The following is a 13,399-nucleotide window of genomic DNA, read 5'->3' as shown; positions in this document are numbered from 1 at the left end:
GAAACCTAACACTAACTCTAACTCTAAACCTAACCCTGACCTAGCCCTACCCTTTAGTGTAAACCTAGCCTTAAACCTAGCCTTACATCTACCCGAACCCTAACCCTATTCCTAACCCTAACACTAACCTTAACCCTACTCTAACCTTCAACCTAACCCTGACTATTAACTGATCTTCACCCTAACTCTAAGCCTAACTCTAACTCTAACCCTAACCATAACAATTACCCTAAACCCTCACCTTAACTGTAAACCTGAGCCTAACCTTCACCCTAACCCTTAACCGTATCCCCAACCCTAAACCTAATGCTATCCCAAAACTTATCCCTAAAACTAACCCTAATACGAACAATAACCCTAACCTAACCCTAATATTAACCCTAAACTTAACCCTACCCGAAGCATAAACCTAACCCTAACACTCTAAACCTAACGTCTAACACCATCTCTAATCCTAACCCTTATCATAACCATCACCCTTAACCGAAACTTCACACTAACACTAAACCTAACCTAATGCTAACCCTAAACATAACCCCTAACCCTAACCCGAACCCTAAACCTAACCTTAACACTAACCTGAACACAAACCCAAACTCTAGCCCTAACTCTAAAAATAACCTATCCTAAACTTCATCCAAGCCCTAAACCTAAACCTAACCTAAACCCTAACCTTAAACCAAACTCTAACAATAACGCTAGTCCATTTGTAAGCCTAGACCGAACACTTACAATAACCCTGAACCTAACACTAAACTTAATCCTAATCCTAAACCTAGACCTAATCCGAATCCTAACCCTAGACCTAATCCTAACCCTAACTTTGACCCTAAATAGAACACTAACTCTAACCCTCGACTTGGACCTAAATCTAAATCTTACCCTACACCTAACCCTAAACTTAAACCTAACCCTAACCCTAAGCCTGACTCCAAACCGAACCCTAACCCCTAACCTAATCTTCTCCCTTAACATAAACTTCACCCTAACCCTAACCCTAAAACTAAACATAACACTAAATCTCACCCTAACCCTTACCCTAACCCTAATCCTAACCAAAACACTAACACTAATCCTAAACTTAACTCTAACCCTGACCCTAACTCTAACTCTAGCCTAATCCTAACCCTAGAACTTCCCCTACACACTCAGCTTAAATGGAAACCTAGCAGTAACCTTCACCGGAACATCTAAACCTAACCCCAACCTTTAACCTAACCCTATTTTTTTTATCTCTAACCTTAACATAGCCCTAAACTTAACCATGACTTAAACCTAACACTAACCCTAACACTAACTCTAAACCTAACCTTAACCCTAAACTTAATCCTAACCTTATCCCTAACCCTAACCCCTAACGCTCACCCTTAACTTAAACTTCACCCTAACCCTAACCCTAAAGCGAACACTAACCCGAACCGTAAACCGAACCCTAAACCTGACCCTAGCATTAACACAAACAGCTAACCTTAACACTAAGCCTAACCCTAAACTTAACCGTAACCTTAACACAAACACCAAACCCTAACGTTAACCCTCATCCTTAACCTAAACTTCACCCTAAACATAAGCCTAACCCTAACCCTAAAACTAAACCTAACCCTAAACTATTCCCTAACTCTAGCCTAACCCTAAACCTAACCCTAACTCCAGCCCGAACCGTAACTGTAACACCGTAAAGCATCAGCTTAACTCTAAACCTAACACTAAACCTCACACAAACCCCTAATCCTTTCCCTAACCCTAACCATATCCCTCATCCTAGCCCTAACCCTGACCTAAACCTAACCCTTACTCTAACCCTAAACTTAACCCTAACCTTCTCTCTACCCTACCCTAACCCTAACTCTAACAATAATTCTAAACCTGCTCTAACAGTAACCCTGAACCAAGCACTAACTCTAACACTAAACCTAACCCTAACACTAACATTAACCCTAAAACTAAACCTAACACTAAACTATTCCCTAACTCTAGTCTAACCCTAAACCTAACCCTAACTCTAGCCCTAACCCAAACTGTAACACCCTAAAACATCAGCTTAACTGTAAACCTAACACTAACCCTCACACAAACCCCTAACCCTTTCAATAACCCTAACCCTATCCCTCATCCTAGCCCTAACCCTGACCTAAACCTAACCCTTACTCTAACCCTAAACTTAACCCTAACCTTAACTCTACCTTAACCCTAACCCTAACTCTAACAATAACTCTAAACCTGCCCTAACCGTAACCCTGAACCCTAGCACTAACTCTAACTCTAAACCTAACCCTGACCTAGCCCTACCCTTTAGCGTAAACCTAGCCTTAAACCTAGCCTTACATCTACCCGAACCCTAACCCTATTCCTAACCCTAACACTAACCTTAACCCTACTCTAACCTTCAACCTAACCCTGACTATTAACTGATCTTCACCCTAACTCTAAGCCTAACTCTAACTCTAACCCTAACCATAACAATTACCCTAAACCCTCACCTTAACTGTAAACCTAAGCCTAACCTTCACCCTAACCCTTAACCGTATCCCCAACCCTAAACCTAATGCTATCCCAAAACTTATCCCTAAAACTAACCCTAATACGAACAATAACCCTAACCTAACCCCAATATTAACCCTAAACTTAACCCTACCCGAACCATAAACCTAACTCTAACACCCTAAACCTAACGTCTAACACCATCTCTAATCCCAACCCTAATCATAACCATCACCCTTAACCGAAACTTCACACTAACACTAAACCTAACCTAATGCTAACCCTAAACATAACCCCTAACCCTAACCCGAACCCTAAACCTAACCTTAACACTAACCTGAACACAAACCCAAACTCTAGCCCTAACTCTAAAAATAACCTATCCTAAACTTCATCCAAACCGTAACCCTAACTTCAACCCTAAACCTAAACCTAACCTAAACCCTAACCTTAAACCAAACTCTATCAATAACATTGTCCATTTGTAAGCCTAGACCGAACACTTATAATAACCCTGAACCTAACACTAAACTTAATCCTAATCCTGAACCTAGAGCTAATCCTAATCCTAACCCGAGACCTAATCCTAACCCTAACCTTAACTCTAACCTTGACCCTAAATAGAACACTAACTCTAACCCTCGACTTGGACCTAAATCTAAATCTTACCCGACACCTAACCCTAAACTTAAACCTAACCCTAACCCTAAACTTAAGCCTGACTCTCAACTGAACACTAACCCCTAAGCTAATCTTCTCCCTTAACATAAACTTCACCCTAACCCTAACCCTAAAAGTAAACATAACACTAAATCTCACCCTAACCCTTACCCTAACCCTAATCCTAACCAAAACACTAACACTAATCCTAAACTTAACTCTAACCCTGACCCTAACTCTAACTCTAGCCTAATCCTAACCCTACAACTTCCCCTACACACTCAGCTTAAATGGAAACCTAGCAGTAACCTTCACCGGAACATCTAAACCTAACCCCAACCTTTAACCTAACCCTATTTTTTTTATCTCTAACCTTAACATAGCCCTAAACTTAACCATGACTTAAACCTAACACTAACCCTAACACTAACTCTAAACCTAACCTTAACCCTAAACTTAATCCTAACCTTATCCCTAACCCTAACCCCTAACGCTCACCCTTAACTTAAACTTCACCCTAACCCTAACCCTAAAGCGAACACTAACCCGAACCGTAAACCGAACCCTAAACCTGACCCTAACATTAACACAAACAGCTAACCTTAACACTAAGCCTAACCTTAAACTTAACCCTAACCTTTACACAAACACCAAACCCTAACGCTAACCCTCATCCTTAACCTAAACTTCACCCTAAACATAAGCCTAACCCTAACCCTAAAACTAAACCTAACCCTAAACTATTCCCTAACTCTAGCCTAACCCTAAACCTAACCCTAACTCCAGCCCGAACCCTAACTGTAACACCGTAAAGCATCAGCTTAACTCTAAACCTAACACTAAACCTCACACAAACCCCTAATCCTTTCCCTAACCCTAACCATATCCCTCATCCTAGCCCTAACCCTGACCTAAACCTAACCCTTACTCTAACCCTAAACTTAACCCTAACCTTCTCTCTACCCTACCCTAACCCTAACTCTAACAATAATTCTAAACCTGCTCTAACAGTAACCCTGAACCAAGCACTAACTCTAACACTAAACCTAACCCTAACACTAACCCTAACGCTAAAACTAAACCTAACCCTAAACTATCCCCTAACTCTAGTCTAACCCTAAACCTAACCCTAACTCTAGCCCTAACCCAAACTGTAACACCCTAAAACATCAGCTTAACTGTAAACCTAACACTAACCCTCACACAAACCCCTAATCCTTTCAATAACCCTAACCCTATCACTCATCCTAGCCCTAACCCTGACCTAAACCTAACCCTTACTCTAACCCTAAACTTAACCCTAACCTTAACTCTACCTTAACCCTAACTCTAACAATAACTCTAAACCTGCCCTAACCGTAACCCTGAACCCTAGCACTAACTCTAACTCTAAACCTAACCCTGACCTAGCCCTACCCTTTAGCGTAAACCTAGCCTTAAACCTAGCCTTACATCTACCCGAACCCTAACCCTATTCCTAACCCTAACACTAACCTTAACCCTACTCTAACCTTCAACCTAACCCTGACTATTAACTGATCTTCACCCTAACTCTAAGCCTAACTCTAACTCTAACCCTAACCATAACAATTACCCTAAACCCTCACCTTAACTGTAAACCTAAGCCTAACCTTCACCCTAACCCTTAACCGTATCCCCAACCCTAAACCTAATGCTATCCCAAAACTTATAACTAAAACTAACCCTAATACGAACAATAACCCTAACCTAACCCTAATATTAACCCTAAACTTAACCCTACCCGAACCATAAACCTAACCCTAACACCCTAAACCTAACGTCTAACACCATCTCTAATCCTAACCCTTATCATAACCGTCACCCTTAACCGAAACTTCACACTAACACTAAACCTAACCTAATGCTAACCCTAAACATAACCCCTAACCCTAACCCGAACCCTAAAACTAACCTTAACACTAACCTGAACACAAACCCAAAGTCTAGCCCTATCTATAAAAATAACCCTCACCCTATCCTAAACTTCTTCCAAACCCTAACCCTAACTTTAATCCTAAACCTAAACCTAACCTAAACCCTAACCTTAAACCAAACTCTATCAATAATGTTGTCCATTTGTAAGCCTAGACCGAACACTTATAATAACCCTGAACCTAACACTAAACTTAATCTTAATACTAAACCTAGAGCTAATCCTAATCCTAACCCGAGACCTAATCCTAACCCTAGCCTTAACTCTAACCTTGACCCTAAATAGAACGCTAACTCTAACCCTCGACTTGGACCTAAATCTAAATCTTACCCGACACCTAACCCTAAACTTAAACCTAACCCTAACCCTAAACTTAAGCCTGACTCTCAACTGAACACTAACCCCTAAGCTAATCTTCTCCCTTAACATAAACTTCACCCTAAGCCTAACCCTAACCCTAAAAATTAACATAACACTAAATCTCACCCTAACCATTACCCTAACCCTAATCCTAACCAAAACACTAACACTAATCCTAAACTTAACTCTAACCCTGACCCTAACTCTAACTCTAGCCTAATCCTAACCCTACAACTTACCCTACACACTCAGCTTAAATGGAAACCTAGCAGTAACCTTCACCGGAACATCTAAACCTAACCCCAACCTTTAACCTAACCCTATTTTTTTTATCTCTAACCTTAACATACCCCTAAACTTAACCATGACTTAAACCTAACACTAACCCTAACACTAACTCTAAACCTAACCTTAACCCTAAACTTAATCCTAACCTTATCCCTAACCCTAACCCCTAACGCTCACCCTTAACTTAAACTTCACCCTAACCCTAACCCTAAAGCGAACACTAACCCGAACCGTAAACCGAACCCTAAACCTGACCCTAACATTAACACAAACAGCTCACCCTAACACTAAGCCTAACCCTAAACTTAACCCTAACCTTAACACAAACACCAAACCCTAACGCTAACCCTCATCCTTAACCTAAACTTCACCCTAAACATAAGCCTAACCCTAACCCTAAAACTAAACCTAACCCTAAACTATTCCCTAACTCTAGCCTAACCCTAAACCTAACCCTATCTCCAGCCCGAACCCTAACTGTAACACCGTAAAACATCAGCTTAACTGTAAACCTAACACTAAACCTCACACAAACCCCTAACCCTTTCCCTAACCCTAACCATATCCCTCATCCTAGCCCTAACCCTGACCTAAACCTAACCCTTACTCTAACCCTAAACTTAACCCTAACCTTCTCTCTACCCTACCCTAACCCTAACTCTAACAATAATTCTAAACCTGCCCTAACCGTAACCCTGAAACCTAACACTAACTCTAACTCTAAACCTAACCCTGACCTAGCCCTACCCTTTAGTGTAAACCTAGCCTTAAACCTAGCCTTACATCTACCCGAACCCTAACCCTATTCCTAACCCTAACACTAACCTTAACCCTACTCTAACCTTCAACCTAACCCTGACTATTAACTGATCTTCACCCTAACTCTAAGCCTAACTCTAACTCTAACCCTAACCATAACAATTACCCTAAACCCTCACCTTAACTGTAAACCTAAGCCTAACCTTCACCCTAACCCTTAACCGTATCCCCAACCCTAAACCTAATGCTATCCCAAAACTTATCCCTAAAACTAACCCTAATACGAACAATAACCCTAACCTAACCCTAATATTAACCCTAAACTTAACCCTACCCGAACCATAAACCTAACCCTAACACTCTAAACCTAACGTCTAACACCATCTCTAATCCTAACCCTTATCATAACCATCACCCTTAACCGAAACTTCACACTAACACTAAACCTAACCTAATGCTAACCCTAAACATAACCCCTAACCCTAACCCGAACCCTAAACCTAACCTTAACACTAACCTGAACACAAACCCAAACTCTAGCCCTAACTCTAAAAATAACCTATCCTAAACTTCATCCAAGCCCTAAACCTAAACCTAACCTAAACCCTAACCTTAAACCAAACTCTAACAATAACGCTAGTCCATTTGTAAGCCTAGACCGAACACTTACAATAACCCTGAACCTAACACTAAACTTAATCCTAATCCTAAACCTAGACCTAATCCGAATCCTAACCCTAGACCTAATCCTAACCCTAACCTTGACCCTAAATAGAACACTAACTCTAACCCTCGACTTGGACCTAAATCTAAATCTTACCCTACACCTAACCCTAAACTTAAACCTAACCCTAACCCTAAGCCTGACTCCAAACCGAACCCTAACCCCTAACCTAATCTTCTCCCTTAACATAAACTTCACCCTAACCCTAACCCTAAAACTAAACATAACACTAAATCTCACCCTAACCCTTACCCTAACCCTAATCCTAACCAAAACACTAACACTAATCCTAAACTTAACTCTAACCCTGACCCTAACTCTAACTCTAGCCTAATCCTAACCCTAGAACTTCCCCTACACACTCAGCTTAAATGGAAACCTAGCAGTAACCTTCACCGGAACATCTAAACCTAACCCCAACCTTTAACCTAACCCTATTTTTTTTATCTCTAACCTTAACATAGCCCTAAACTTAACCATGACTTAAACCTAACACTAACCCTAACACTAACTCTAAACCTAACCTTAACCCTAAACTTAATCCTAACCTTATCCCTAACCCTAACCCCTAATGCTCACCCTTAACTTAAACTTCACCCTAACCCTAACCCTAAAGCGAACACTAACCCGAACCGTAAACCGAACCCTAAACCTGACCCTAGCATTAACACAAACAGCTAACCTTAACACTAAGCCTAACCCTAAACTTAACCGTAACCTTAACACAAACACCAAACCCTAACGTTAACCCTCATCCTTAACCTAAACTTCACCCTAAACATAAGCCTAACCCTAACCCTAAAACTAAACCTAACCCTAAACTATTCCCTAACTCTAGCCTAACCCTAAACCTAACCCTAACTCCAGCCCGAACCGTAACTGTAACACCGTAAAGCATCAGCTTAACTCTAAACCTAACACTAAACCTCACACAAACCCCTAATCCTTTCCCTAACCCTAACCATATCCCTCATCCTAGCCCTAACCCTGACCTAAACCTAACCCTTACTCTAACCCTAAACTTAACCCTAACCTTCTCTCTACCCTACCCTAACCCTAACTCTAACAATAATTCTAAACCTGCTCTAACAGTAACCCTGAACCAAGCACTAACTCTAACACTAAACCTAACCCTAACACTAACATTAACCCTAAAACTAAACCTAACACTAAACTATCCCCTAACTCTAGTCTAACCCTAAACCTAACCCTAACTCTAGCCCTAACCCAAACTGTAACACCCTAAAACATCAGCTTAACTGTAAACCTAACACTAACCCTCACACAAACCCCTAACCCTTTCAATAACCCTAACCCTATCCCTCATCCTAGCCCTAACCCTGACCTAAACCTAACCCTTACTCTAACCCTAAACTTAACCCTAACCTTAACTCTACCTTAACCCTAACCCTAACTCTAACAATAACTCTAAACCTGCCCTAACCGTAACCCTGAACCCTAGCACTAACTCTAACTCTAAACCTAACCCTGACCTAGCCCTACCCTTTAGCGTAAACCTAGCCTTAAACCTAGCCTTACATCTACCCGAACCCTAACCCTATTCCTAACCCTAACACTAACCTTAACCCTACTCTAACCTTCAACCTAACCCTGACTATTAACTGATCTTCACCCTAACTCTAAGCCTAACTCTAACTCTAACCCTAACCATAACAATTACCCTAAACCCTCACCTTAACTGTAAACCTAAGCCTAACCTTCACCCTAACCCTTAACCGTATCCCCAACCCTAAACCTAATGCTATCCCAAAACTTATCCCTAAAACTAACCCTAATACGAACAATAACCCTAACCTAACCCCAATATTAACCCTAAACTTAACCCTACCCGAACCATAAACCTAACTCTAACACCCTAAACCTAACGTCTAACACCATCTCTAATCCTAACCCTTATCATAACCATCACCCTTAACCGAAACTTCACACTAACACTAAACCTAACCTAATGCTAACCCTAAACATAACCCCTAACCCTAACCCGAACCCTAAACCTAACCTTAACACTAACCTGAACACAAACCCGAACTCTAGCCCTAACTCTAAAAATAACCTATCCTAAACTTCATCCAAACCATAACCCTAACTTCAACCCTAAACCTAAACCTAACCTAAACCCTAACCTTAAACCAAACTCTATCAATAACATTGTCCATTTGTAAGCCTAGACCGAACACTTATAATAACCCTGAACCTAACACTAAACTTAATCCTAATCCTGAACCTAGAGCTAATCCTAATCCTAACCCGAGACCTAATCCTAACCCTAACCTTAACTCTAACCTTGACCCTAAATAGAACACTAACTCTAACCCTCGACTTGGACCTAAATCTAAATCTTACCCAACACCTAACCCTAAACTTAAACCTAACCCTAACCCTAAACTTAAGCCTGACTCTCAACTGAACACTAACCCCTAAGCTAATCTTCTCCCTTAACATAAACTTCACCCTAACCCTAACCCTAAAAGTAAACATAACACTAAATCTCACCCTAACCCTTACCCTAACCCTAATCCTAACCAAAACACTAACACTAATCCTAAACTTAACTCTAACCCTGACCCTAACTCTAACTCTAGCCTAATCCTAACCCTAGAACTTCCCCTACACACTCAGCTTAAATGGAAACCTAGCAGTAACCTTCACCGGAACATCTAAACCTAACCCCAACCTTTAACCTAACCCTATTTTTTTTATCTCTAACCTTAACATAGCCCTAAACTTAACCATGACTTAAACCTAACACTAACCCTAACACTAACTCTAAACCTAACCTTAACCCTAAACTTAATCCTAACCTTATCCCTAACCCTAACCCCTAACGCTCACCCTTAACTTAAACTTCACCCTAACCCTAACCCTAAAGCGAACACTAACCCGAACCGTAAACCGAACCCTAAACCTGACCCTAACATTAACACAAACAGCTAACCTTAACACTAAGCCTAACCTTAAACTTAACCCTAACCTTTACACAAACACCAAACCCTAACGCTAACCCTCATCCTTAACCTAAACTTCACCCTAAACATAAGCCTAACCCTAACCCTAAAACTAAACCTAACCCTAAACTATTCCCTAACTCTAGCCTAACCCTAAACCTAACCCTAACTCCAGCCCGAACCCTAACTGTAACACCGTAAAGCATCAGCTTAACTCTAAACCTAACACTAAACCTCACACAAACCCCTAATCCTTTCCCTAACCCTAACCATATCCCTCATCCTAGCCCTAACCCTGACCTAAACCTAACCCTTACTCTAACCCTAAACTTAACCCTAACCTTCTCTCTACCCTACCCTAACCCTAACTCTAACAATAATTCTAAACCTGCTCTAACAGTAACCCTGAACCAAGCACTAACTCTAACACTAAACCTAACCCTAACACTAACCCTAACGCTAAAACTAAACCTAACCCTAAACTATCCCCTAACTCTAGTCTAACCCTAAACCTAACCCTAACTCTAGCCCTAACCCAAACTGTAACACCCTAAAACATCAGCTTAACTGTAAACCTAACACTAACCCTCACACAAACCCCTAATCCTTTCAATAACCCTAACCCTATCACTCATCCTAGCCCTAACCCTGACCTAAACCTAACCCTTACTCTAACCCTAAACTTAACCCTAACCTTAACTCTACCTTAACCCTAACTCTAACAATAACTCTAAACCTGCCCTAACCGTAACCCTGAACCCTAGCACTAACTCTAACTCTAAACCTAACCCTGACCTAGCCCTACCCTTTAGCGTAAACCTAGCCTTAAACCTAGCCTTACATCTACCCGAACCCTAACCCTATTCCTAACCCTAACACTAACCTTAACCCTACTCTAACCTTCAACCTAACCCTGACTATTAACTGATCTTCACCCTAACTCTAAGCCTAACTCTAACTCTAACCCTAACCATAACAATTACCCTAAACCCTCACCTTAACTGTAAACCTAAGCCTAACCTTCACCCTAACCCTTAACCGTATCCCCAACCCTAAACCTAATGCTATCCCAAAACTTATAACTAAAACTAACCCTAATACGAACAATAACCCTAACCTAACCCTAATATTAACCCTAAACTTAACCCTACCCGAACCATAAACCTAACCCTAACACCCTAAACCTAACGTCTAACACCATCTCTAATCCTAACCCTTATCATAACCGTCACCCTTAACCGAAACTTCACACTAACACTAAACCTAACCTAATGCTAACCCTAAACATAACCCCTAACCCTAACCCGAACCCTAAAACTAACCTTAACACTAACCTGAACACAAACCCAAAGTCTAGCCCTATCTATAAAAATAACCCTCACCCTATCCTAAACTTCTTCCAAACCCTAACCCTAACTTTAATCCTAAACCTAAACCTAACCTAAACCCTAACCTTAAACCAAACTCTATCAATAATGTTGTCCATTTGTAAGCCTAGACCGAACACTTATAATAACCCTGAACCTAACACTAAACTTAATCTTAATACTAAACCTAGAGCTAATCCTAATCCTAACCCGAGACCTAATCCTAACCCTAGCCTTAACTCTAACCTTGACCCTAAATAGAACGCTAACTCTAACCCTCGACTTGGACCTAAATCTAAATCTTACCCGACACCTAACCCTAAACTTAAACCTAACCCTAACCCTAAACTTAAGCCTGACTCTCAACTGAACACTAACCCCTAAGCTAATCTTCTCCCTTAACATAAACTTCACCCTAAGCCTAACCCTAACCCTAAAACTGAACATAACACTAAATCTCACCCTAACCATTACCCTAACCCTAATCCTAACCAAAACACTAACACTAATCCTAAACTTAACTCTAACCCTGACCCTAACTCTAACTCTAGCCTAATCCTAACCCTACAACTTCCCCTACACACTCAGCTTAAATGGAAACCTAGCAGTAACCTTCACCGGAACATCTAAACCTAACCCCAACCTTTAACCTAACCCTATTTTTTTTATCTCTAACCTTAACATACCCCTAAACTTAACCATGACTTAAACCTAACACTAACCCTAACACTAACTCTAAACCTAACCTTAACCCTAAACTTAATCCTAACCTTATCTCTAACCCTAACCCCTAACGCTCACCCTTAACTTAAACTTCACCCTAACCCTAACCCTAAAGCGAACACTAACCCGAACCGTAAACCGAACCCTAAACCTGACCCTAACATTAACACAAACAGCTCACCCTAACACTAAGCCTAACCCTAAACTTAACCCTAACCTTAACACAAACACCAAACCCTAACGCTAACCCTCATCCTTAACCTAAACTTCACCCTAAACATAAGCCTAACCCTAACCCTAAAACTAAACCTAACCCTAAACTATTCCCTAACTCTAGCCTAACCCTAAACCTAACCCTATCTCCAGCCCGAACCCTAACTGTAACACCGTAAAACATCAGCTTAACTGTAAACCTAACACTAAACCTCACACAAACCCCTAACCCTTTCCCTAACCCTAACCATATCCCTCATCCTAGCCCTAACCCTGACCTAAACCTAACCCTTACTCTAACCCTAAACTTAACCCTAACCTTCTCTCTACCCTACCCTAACCCTAACTCTAACAATAATTCTAAACCTGCCCTAACCGTAACCCTGAAACCTAACACTAACTCTAACTCTAAACCTAACCCTGACCTAGCCCTACCCTTTAGTGTAAACCTAGCCTTAAACCTAGCCTTACATCTACCCGAACCCTAACCCTATTCCTAACCCTAACACTAACCTTAACCCTACTCTAACCTTCAACCTAACCCTGACTATTAACTGATCTTCACCCTAACTCTAAGCCTAACTCTAACTCTAACCCTAACCATAACAATTACCCTAAACCCTCACCTTAACTGTAAACCTGAGCCTAACCTTCACCCTAACCCTTAACCGTATCCCCAACCCTAAACCTAATGCTATCCCAAAACTTATCCCTAAAACTAACCCTAATACGAACAATAACCCTAACCTAACCCTAATATTAACCCTAAACTTAACCCTACCCGAACCATAAACCTAACCCTAACACTCTAAACCTAACGTCTAACACCATCTCTAATCCTAACCCTTATCATAACCATCACCCTTAACCGAAACTTCACACTAACACTAAACCTAACCTAATG

The sequence above is a fragment of the Loxodonta africana genome, unplaced genomic scaffold (genome assembly GCF_030014295.1).
Source record: "Loxodonta africana isolate mLoxAfr1 unplaced genomic scaffold, mLoxAfr1.hap2 scaffold_99, whole genome shotgun sequence".
NCBI lineage: Eukaryota > Metazoa > Chordata > Mammalia > Proboscidea > Elephantidae > Loxodonta > Loxodonta africana.
Note: the sequence above shows the minus strand (reverse complement) of the source record.